Genomic DNA, 9677 nt, shown 5'->3' on the forward strand with positions numbered 1-9677 from the left:
AAGATTACACAACATAGATTTAGATCTCAATCCTGTCTCAATAAACACCGCTACGGCCCCTGTTGTCATTTTGTAGGTGAACAAAATGATGTCAAATTAGATTAGTAACACCAAGAAATATAATAGCCTCGCAATTCTCATCTTTCAGACGCGTCCGAAATGTGATTCATCCCATTTTCAACTTACAGAGGAAATTGAAGTTGTAGAGTAGGACTTAACACTAATATTTGTCAGAACTCGACTTTTAAACAGAAGAAGCTGGAGATCAAAGTTAAAACTGATTTAATTTCTCGCCTTGTTATGACTCTAATGCCACTGAACTTCTCACTTTTATTTCTTGGCCTCCTGCTTCCTTACTCATGTTAAAAGCCCAGGGAAATGGCTAGGATTAGATTAATGTGTAATGTAAGAGTTCTTAAGTACTGGTGTTCAGGGAAGAGCTGCCACTCCGCACGTGTCTCTCAAATGAGGAGAAAAAAACGCCAGCTCAGCTCCATTTTATCCGATGATTCTGAACTTCCTGTCATATTTGAACAAGGCCAGGAATGTGTGTATTTAATGGATAATAAATGGAGACCTTATAAATTATTCATGTTTTTTATTTTTTAAAAGTTTCTTTTTAGTATTTGTTTATTGAAGATGAGCATATAGCGGTGTTTTTTTTTTATTTTTTATGCTTGACTACTCATGTTGTTTGCTTGACAGCTCCCAAAATGAAAATCTATTTTTTTCATAGCTTTTCTTAATGGAACAGAGGAGACATTCCCTTTTTTCACAGCCACTTTCATCTCTGCAAATTCAGTTCCTGCTAAAATACCCGACCATTAGATTTCCATCAGTTTTGACATTTTAAACCAGTGATTCCTCTCTCATTCCTTCATGAAGTCCTCTGCTAGGCATTATCACTTTGCTTTCTACAGTTACAGCTGCTAGTACATCTCTGTCATATTTTCTTTTTAAATGTCTTAGTGTGGACTTTAATGTGAAAATGATATCGAAGCACATTACTGAGGGAAACTGGTGTAAGTTTCATCCCAAAGAAAAAAGTAAGTATAGGCATGGATTTTCCCACATTCCAACAGTCATACGTAATAAAACTTGAAAACAATTTGCATGACATTCCTTTTATTTTAGTAAATCCATAAATAAGGTTAAAATTTGTGTTGATTTATGGATATTGATTTATCTAAAATACCACTACTTCTAATATATGAAAAGAATTATTATTATTATTATTATTTGAATTAAGGATATGTATTTATAATAATAATGACGACAATAACAATTATTATAAATGTTGTAATACTCTTCATTGCAGAATTAAATTTTTTTACACTGTAATTCTTATTTAAGATCTCAAAACTCAGGGCTTCTGTTAATTCCCAGAATAGAAAAGACTACTAAAGGAGGTCGAGCGTTCTCATTTATGGCTCCTAAACTGTGGAATAGCCTTTCAGAGAATTGCTCAGACAGACTCTCTCAGTTCAAAAGTAGATTAAAGACCTATCTTTTTAGTAAAGCATAAACACAATGCATCACATTATGGCATGATGCATGAGTGTGCTCCACACAGGTAAGTGGGCTTGACAAACCACCTCTAGGACACACTACTCCTATTTTAATGTTAGAAACACTCATATCCTTTTTATGTTTATTTGTGTGTGTGTTTATATAACAGCTCATTTACATCACTTCATTTTTAAATATTTTGTTTAAATATGAACAGCAGCTCCACAAATTATTTTATTTGTTCCCTAATTCATCCACATGGGGATGCTCATATCAAGGCCTTTAGAGATTATGCAACGCCATTGATGTGATCCAAGAGCTGGGAAGTGATCATGTCAATCATCGAGGACCTCAAGGACAACACATATGAAGAGATGATGCCAACCAAAGAGGACTTCTAGAGGTATCCATAATCCTGGACCAGGCCGTATCCTGAGCAGATGCTGTGGTGGTTATGGAGGGGTGGAGAGCATTAAGAATGATTCCTGAAAGACCCCCGTGACAATCGAGTCTTCACTTTGATCCCGTAGGCCAGCCTGAACACTCGCCGGTGACCTACTCACACCTGCAGTTCTCCCCGATTAATGTCCAGTGTTCTTCAGCCTGCAACACTTAGATTGCAGCTCTGCACAAGAAGTTTGGCCAGAAGAGAAATGTCCGTGCCCAACTGAGCCTGGTTTCTCTTGAGTTTTTTTCCTTTACATTTGTCAATTGGTAAAGTCTGTTCCTCGTCACTGTCACCACTGGCTTGCTTGGTTTGCACACAGACTAAAGACTAAAGAGCTCTCACCTTCACTCAGCCACCGCAGTCTGGATACTCACATCTAGAGCATCTTCCAATCTTTTCCCACGCGATTACTCTCTAGCGATTCTTCTCCTGGTTCCCAGCGATATCCTGAGTTCCAGTATTTCTCTGTATGTTCTGATGTTTGTCTTTCTGTTTCCCCTGCTTGTGTGTGTCATGTGTTTCTGCACAAACAAACTTCTGTGTTTCTGAACAAACTTCTCTGCATGTTACCTCTGACTTCAAGATTTCTCAGTTAAGACTCACTTGTTTACATTTCTTAGTGAATACCCCTGTATTTTACCCATACTCCTGTGCTTGTAATTTATGAGATGTGACAGTTTGTAATTTCCACTAATAATACTATGATTATAAATATTATTATTATTAATTATTAGTAGTGGAAATTGCATTTAAAATCTAAAATGTAAAGTACTTTAAGCTAAAATAGAAACTAAATATTTTTAGTTTTTAAATATAAGTTGCTAAACAAAAATGTCTGTACTGTAAAATAACAAAAAAGAACATTAACTGACACTTTCATATATAAATCAGTTTTTAATTCCTTTACAGTCCTATTTAACATTTTCACACGTAACCTTTTGTCTATATATGAATGATAACAATCCCCCTCCCATCCTGATTAGTTTTTATATTTATCCCCAGTATGTTGTCACCATAAATCTGCCATTTGCATCTGTTCAGGTCGAGGTTTCTGATTTACTTCGGCTTGCCTTTGAGTCATAAAAGTCCTCCACAGCTTGTGGAGCCCGGCCAACAATTTGAGGAGGGGATCCAAACCTCTCTCACGAATTACATTCGGGCATCAAAGAGCATATAAAAGTCTATTTAGAGAGAGTGCAAAATGAATCAGAGTCTCAATGTGGATGTGTCAAATAGCATATGAGGTCTATATCTATGTTAGAGAGGGTCAGAGTGTGCCAGTGTTCAATTCAGAGGCTGATATAGAGTTGCTGTTTTTTTACTACAGTACAGGCAAAATCATATTCTGCAGAGAGAGGAGAGGAAAATATTGAAAATACTTTATGGTATTTGCTGAAGCCTGTGTTTTGTGTTTGAGTCCAAGTCTTGTTAAAATGAGTAAAAGCAGAGTGTATTTCATCTTCAGCTCAGATGGCACCTGGCCCAGTGGAAACAGCAGCACTACATCAGTTAATTGCAAACTTTGTGCTGACAAAAAGATGCTTGCCCTGTTTAACCCTCAGATGCAGGAATTACTCGACCACAAAGGAAAAACATATTTGATAACAATACTTTTGTATATTATTGCTTATTTTGAAGTGACTTTGTGGCTATGAGTCCACTATAGCAGTGGTTCTCAAAGTGGGGGTCGGGACCCCCCGAGGGGTCGCGGGGCAATGAAAGGGGGTCGCCTGGTGATTTCCAAAAATCTATTTATTTTTATTAAACCACAAGAATTAACATATTTTATCCATAACTATACTGAAAATAAAAAATAGTCGTTTATAGTTACTATATACTATATAGTTACTATAGTAGCTTATAGTTACTAGTTCTATTGGATTGCGACCCCTGGGGTAATTACATTATATTAAAGGCAGCAATAGCGTCAGATGCATTTTGAGTTTATAACATCAGGTTATACTTTCTGGCACATTTAAAGCACTGACACAAATTTAATTGGTGTGTCTGCGTCATTGCATGCAAGGTTTCTGTATTTATAACCACCTTAGAGGATATTGGGGGTCGCGAGTCACTGGCATTGTTATTTTGGGGGTCGCGGGCTGAAAAGTTTGGGAACCCCTGCACTATAGCAGTCAATACAGTAAAGCTGTCCAATTATGCCCTTTTACAAAGTCTTGATTCTGTTTGGGGGTGTAATCAATGGTTGGATTTTCGAAAAACATATTATTGTTTACATAATTTACATTATTGTAATTGCAAAAGTCCCGCCTTCCAAGAAACAAAATGTGTTGTGATTGGTTAGTTGTACCAGTGTGTTATGATTGACTAACAGCTAGATGGTGTTTCAGTACTGCCAAGTGCCTTACCTAATCAGCAAGTTACGTCTGTTCATGCACAATAACTCTGAGCCAGAGAAAGACATGCACATTACTTGTCAAAGATCACAACTTACTTTACTGGCAAAACAAAACATTTATGGTTTGTAAAATACACCCCGATGTCTATGGAGACAGCCATGATAATCAGTTCACTCATCATTTGACAATGTGTGTAACAGATAAACAGTTTGTTCTTTAGAAAACTAGAACAGTTTCTCTGATCTTCCTCCAGTTAAACAGCCATGTAGTTTCATGTATTTGTGCGAAGTCGAGGAATTAACATGTTGTAAATCCAGCAGCTCTAATCTAATCTTTATTGTAAGGTGACACCCATTACTGCTCATAAATCAGCCATAATCATCACAATTAAGATGTTTCAAAAAATTAAACGTGTTCTTACATGTATTTCAGAATCTGATTAGCAGATATTTCACAATACAATCTATTTGAGCCAGCCAAGAATATTGGTCAAGAAGATCACACTGAACTTTTGCATCCACATACCTTATATATATATATATATATATATATATATATATATATATATATATATATATATATATATATATATATATATATATATATATCAGAGTGACAAGTTTATTGTTGTTTTGCACCCCCACCCCCCACCCCCAACATTAAAGGTGCACTGTAAAAAAAATTTGCAAATACCTAGGCATAGTCGAATAATAAGAGATCAATATATGGAGATGGCCAAACACTGAGCCTCAAACACCATTGCTTTATCATTGTCATGTAAATTCTACAAGTGTAAAACCCTGGTGAAAAAACTGGCCAAACAGAACACAATACAGACTGTAATGTTGCTCATAGGAATATTCATTACCATGCCCTCAACATTTTCATGTACTTTAGGTCACGTTCTAAATCAGCCAAACCTGCCATGAGTCATCAGAAGTTGAGCAGCCAAAACACAAACTGATATTCAAAGTCCCTTTGAAAAAAGCCAAAGCCAGCTGTACTAGATTGTTTTCTATGCTTGGCTAAAAATGAATTATTCAGCTCCACCCTGAAGGGACATAAGGTATGTTTAATTTTATCTTTTGTTAATTGATTATGTTTATTGTGATATTTGCCACACACAGTTGAAGTCAGACTTATTAGCCACCCTGAGTTATTAGTCCCCCTATTTCTTTTTTCCCCATTTTCGGTTTAATGGAGAGCAGATTTTTTTCAACACATTTTTAAACATAACTTTATCTTTGCCATGATGACAGTACATAATATTTGACTAGATATATTTCAAGACACTTCTATGCAGCTTAAAGTGACATTTAGAGGCTTAACTAGGTTAATTAGGTTAACTAGGCAGGTTAGGGTAATTATGCAAGTAATTGTATAATGATGGCTTGTTCTAGACTATCGAAAAAAAATTGCTTAAAGAGGCTAATAATTTTGTCCTTAAAATCGTGTTTAAAACATTTAAAACTGCTTTTATTCTAGGTCAAATAAAACAAATAAGCCTTTCTCCGGAAGAAAGAATATTATCAGACATACTGTGAACATTTCCTTGCTCTGTTAAACATTATTTGTAAAATATTAAAAAAAGAGAAAAAAATTCAAAGGGGGGGATAATAATTCTGACTTCAATTGTATGTTTGGCATGTAGACTGTACATGTAAACTGATGAGTGTTGTGTTTAATGCACGTTTAAGCATTGCATCAATCACTCAGTAATAAAGCAATGCGATAAAATAGCAATACACTTTATTAAACATCATTTGTTTATGCAGAGGTTGATTATTCCGGCAGGGTGTCCACACGGCCTTAAAAAGTTTTAAAATGTCTTAAATCTCAAAACTCAATCTGGTCAACAGCTATACAATCACCAACAATCACAATCTCAATAAAACTTTAAACTTTTGTATAAAAAGGTTCATTTTAACTCTGTTTACCAATTTCTTTCCTTACAATATTTTATTAATGTACTCAATGTATTTACAGCTGGATACTGACCTGGACAGATTGTTGCGCATAGATTTAGCTTATTACAGTTTTTAAACAGTTTAAAACATTTGTCCATTTTTTAATTTTATTTTAAACAAAGTTTATGTTGGTAACTTGTTTGTTTTTACACAATGTTTCAAATATGTTGCTAAGGAATATCCAATATATATATATATTTTATTATTCAATTATTGAATTAATAAATGTATTAAACTATAATATTTTTTAATAGGACAAATAAAAATCTTTTTCATGTGGGCTATTTGAAAAATTCCTTAATGTTCAGCCCTGTATGAGTTTTAAATTTTATTCATAACGGTCTTAAAAATGTTAATTAAAAAGTTAATCTTAAATTAAACCTACAGAAACCCTGACCTGTCTGTGTTTATACTTACAATTATAGCTTCAAAATACAACACAATGCATCTCTGTCTGTCTCTCTCTTTTTTTTTTTTTCAAGTTTAATTATAATTTAGCCTATATATTATTCACAACACAACAAGCAAACTAGGTTACTCTGGTAGTTTATATTCCATAGTTCACTTACTCTAAGCTACAATAAACCACAACAAAAGCGGACTATCAGAGTTAAGTTTATTTTAATATTTCGTTTTCAAAATTCTAATATAATAATTACTAATCATTCTTTTGTCGTCCTACCAAGAAAAACTGTAGCATGGATTGGAGGAATTTAAGCTTTTTGTTAATAGTTTGAATTGCCTCAATTTTCTAGCCTCAATTTTATGTTAAATGTAAATTAAAATATATAACAAAATATACTTCATTCATTTTCAGTGGAATAAACCGATAACTATTACAGCTTATGTTTTATGCAGAGGATGCTTTTCCAGCCACCCAGTACTGGAAAACACCCATAAACTCTCTCATTCACACACACACACACACACACACACACACACACACACACACGATTTAGTTTATCCACTTCACTTATAGCACATGACTATGTGGGTAACCAGAGCACTTGGGAGGAAACCCATGCCAATACAGGAAGAACATGCAAACTCCACACAGAAATGCCAACTGGCCCAGCCGGGACGCGAACCAGCAACCATCTTGATGTGAAGCAAGAGTGCTAACCACTGAGCCATCGTGCCACCATAAACTGTACTAAAAACCTTTATTTTTCTGTAATTATTTTTTGTCAGTGAGCGCTATTTTTCTTCTAACAAAATGGATTTTAGTCACAGTATATGGTTTTCTTTTAGTAGTCAATCGATGTAATTAAGTCAGAGGAGCTTCATCATCATCTGTGCGCCATTCCCAGTTTATGCGGTCATAAAACATATGAAGTGGCCTGTCTCACAGACATAAGAGTAAAGTTAATCATGCATGGAGCTGTAAATGTAACATCACACCCTGAATAATTAAAAAGGCTTTTAAAATTCAATCATGATGCATCGTGGGTTGAAAATAACAACTATTTTCATCTCCATTTAATGAAATCCCCCTGAAAACTGTCACTCATTGACTTAAATGAACTGATATCTCTCAGCACACACACAGCTGACCTGCATATGCATCATTTAATTATGTGTGTGCCTGTTGAATGAGCTCCAAAATGAGTGCTAATGTTACGCTTGACTCATTGCGCTACTTGAGTGGCCACAGGGGGATAATCTTTCCAAACTTGTTAACACAGTCTCTCTCTTGCTGCTGACATGACCCTGTAAGTCAAGCTTTTTTGGTCTAAAGAGAGTTGTTTTGGGCTCGAGCCACTGGCAGGAATGAGGGGAGTGTTGGTGTTGCTTTCTCTTTGCAGCAGCCACTTTAGTAGAAACATAATCATGAATAATAGACAACGGATTCACTATCTGGTTATGTAATGGCTTTGTTGGTGATTGTTGGCTGTAGTATGTTAATGTTACACCACTGTTGTGTTTTCCCCCTCTGGCTTTGACCATTTTTTTGTCTTGGATAAAAACATTATTGATATGACTGATAAGGTATAAACTAAATCAATTATAGAAAACATATCATAACTCTACCTGTGTTTAAGTGTAATAATTAAGTCCTCGGTGTAACCACCAACACAGAAAAAGTGAAATAGGACAACAGTTATTTGTTTTGGTTAAGCTTTTTCTGCAAACGTGTGGGGAAAATATGCACAATTCAGATTTCACTCCTCTGGGAAAGGGATGTTATTATACATTACCACTTATGAATCTGCATTTCTCCATCCACAGCATCATTGCTGTAGTCACGCTATAACACACCACAAATAAACTGAAGGAACTCCAAGTGCAGCGTAGCCCCAATTTTTTTTCAAGACTGTGGTGATCTCCAGACAAAACTATATTTCTCAGGGGTGTTGTTCCCTTTAGTAATAAGTTTAATTTTTAGCTAATGGATCCCTGAGTTAGGTTTTGGTCACATGTTTTTCATGTGGGCCCTGAATTGACATATTCTGGGCCCTGTTGATTTTAAAATAATAATAACACATTGTGCGTTTTATTTATATCTTTTATTTAACTATTTATATTTATTAACTTTTTAAGTGTAAATTAGAGGTCACACAATGGCGCAGTGGGTAGCACTGTTGCCTTACAACAACAAAAAAGTCACTGGTTTGAGCCCCGGCTGGGTCAGATGGCATTTCTGTGTTCTCCCCATGTTTGTGCTGGATAAGTTGCCGGTTCATTCTGCTGTGGCGATTCCTGATTAAGAAAGGGACTAACCCCAAAAGAAAATGACTAAGTGTGATTTCTATTCCTATTAAAGATAAAGTTTAAACTAAGAGTCCTTCAAATATATTTATTTTGCATAAAAAAATGTAGACCCTATGAAATAAGGATTGTTAATTTGCTATCAAACTTATATGATGGGTTCACATCAAATGCAAATTTAATTATTCCCAGGAGTAGATTAAATACAAATATAAATATTTATATAAATGTAAATCGCCGTATGTAAATCTGAAGTTTAAAAAAATTTACCTGAGCTGAAAATTTGCAAAGAACATCTCAAGTATTTAGAGCAAGTAATGTGATGCTTCGCGTCTGATGTGAACCCAGCATTGTTCAATTTTATTCGTTTATTCATTCATTTTCTTGTCAGCTTCGCCCCTTTATTTATCATGGGCTGCCACAGCAGAATGAACCGCCTTGCTCAATTTAAATAATATTTAAAAATATTGTTATTACTATGTTTTTAATATATGGTATATTATTGTGTGTTTTGAAATTTAAATCATAAGTTGTTGTATTCCAACAGGCAGTCAAATAAGAAGTTGAAGGGGCTGATTTGAGGTGAGTTTTGGTGGCAATTTACTAACGTAACTTCTCTTCTGGGTCCACAAGCAATTCTTTCTGTCCATGCTGAAGCTTTTTTTGTGACATATGCAGTGCCTA

The sequence above is a fragment of the Danio rerio genome, chromosome 21 (genome assembly GCF_049306965.1).
Source record: "Danio rerio strain Tuebingen ecotype United States chromosome 21, GRCz12tu, whole genome shotgun sequence".
In the NCBI taxonomy this organism is placed as follows: Eukaryota; Metazoa; Chordata; class Actinopteri; order Cypriniformes; family Danionidae; genus Danio; species Danio rerio.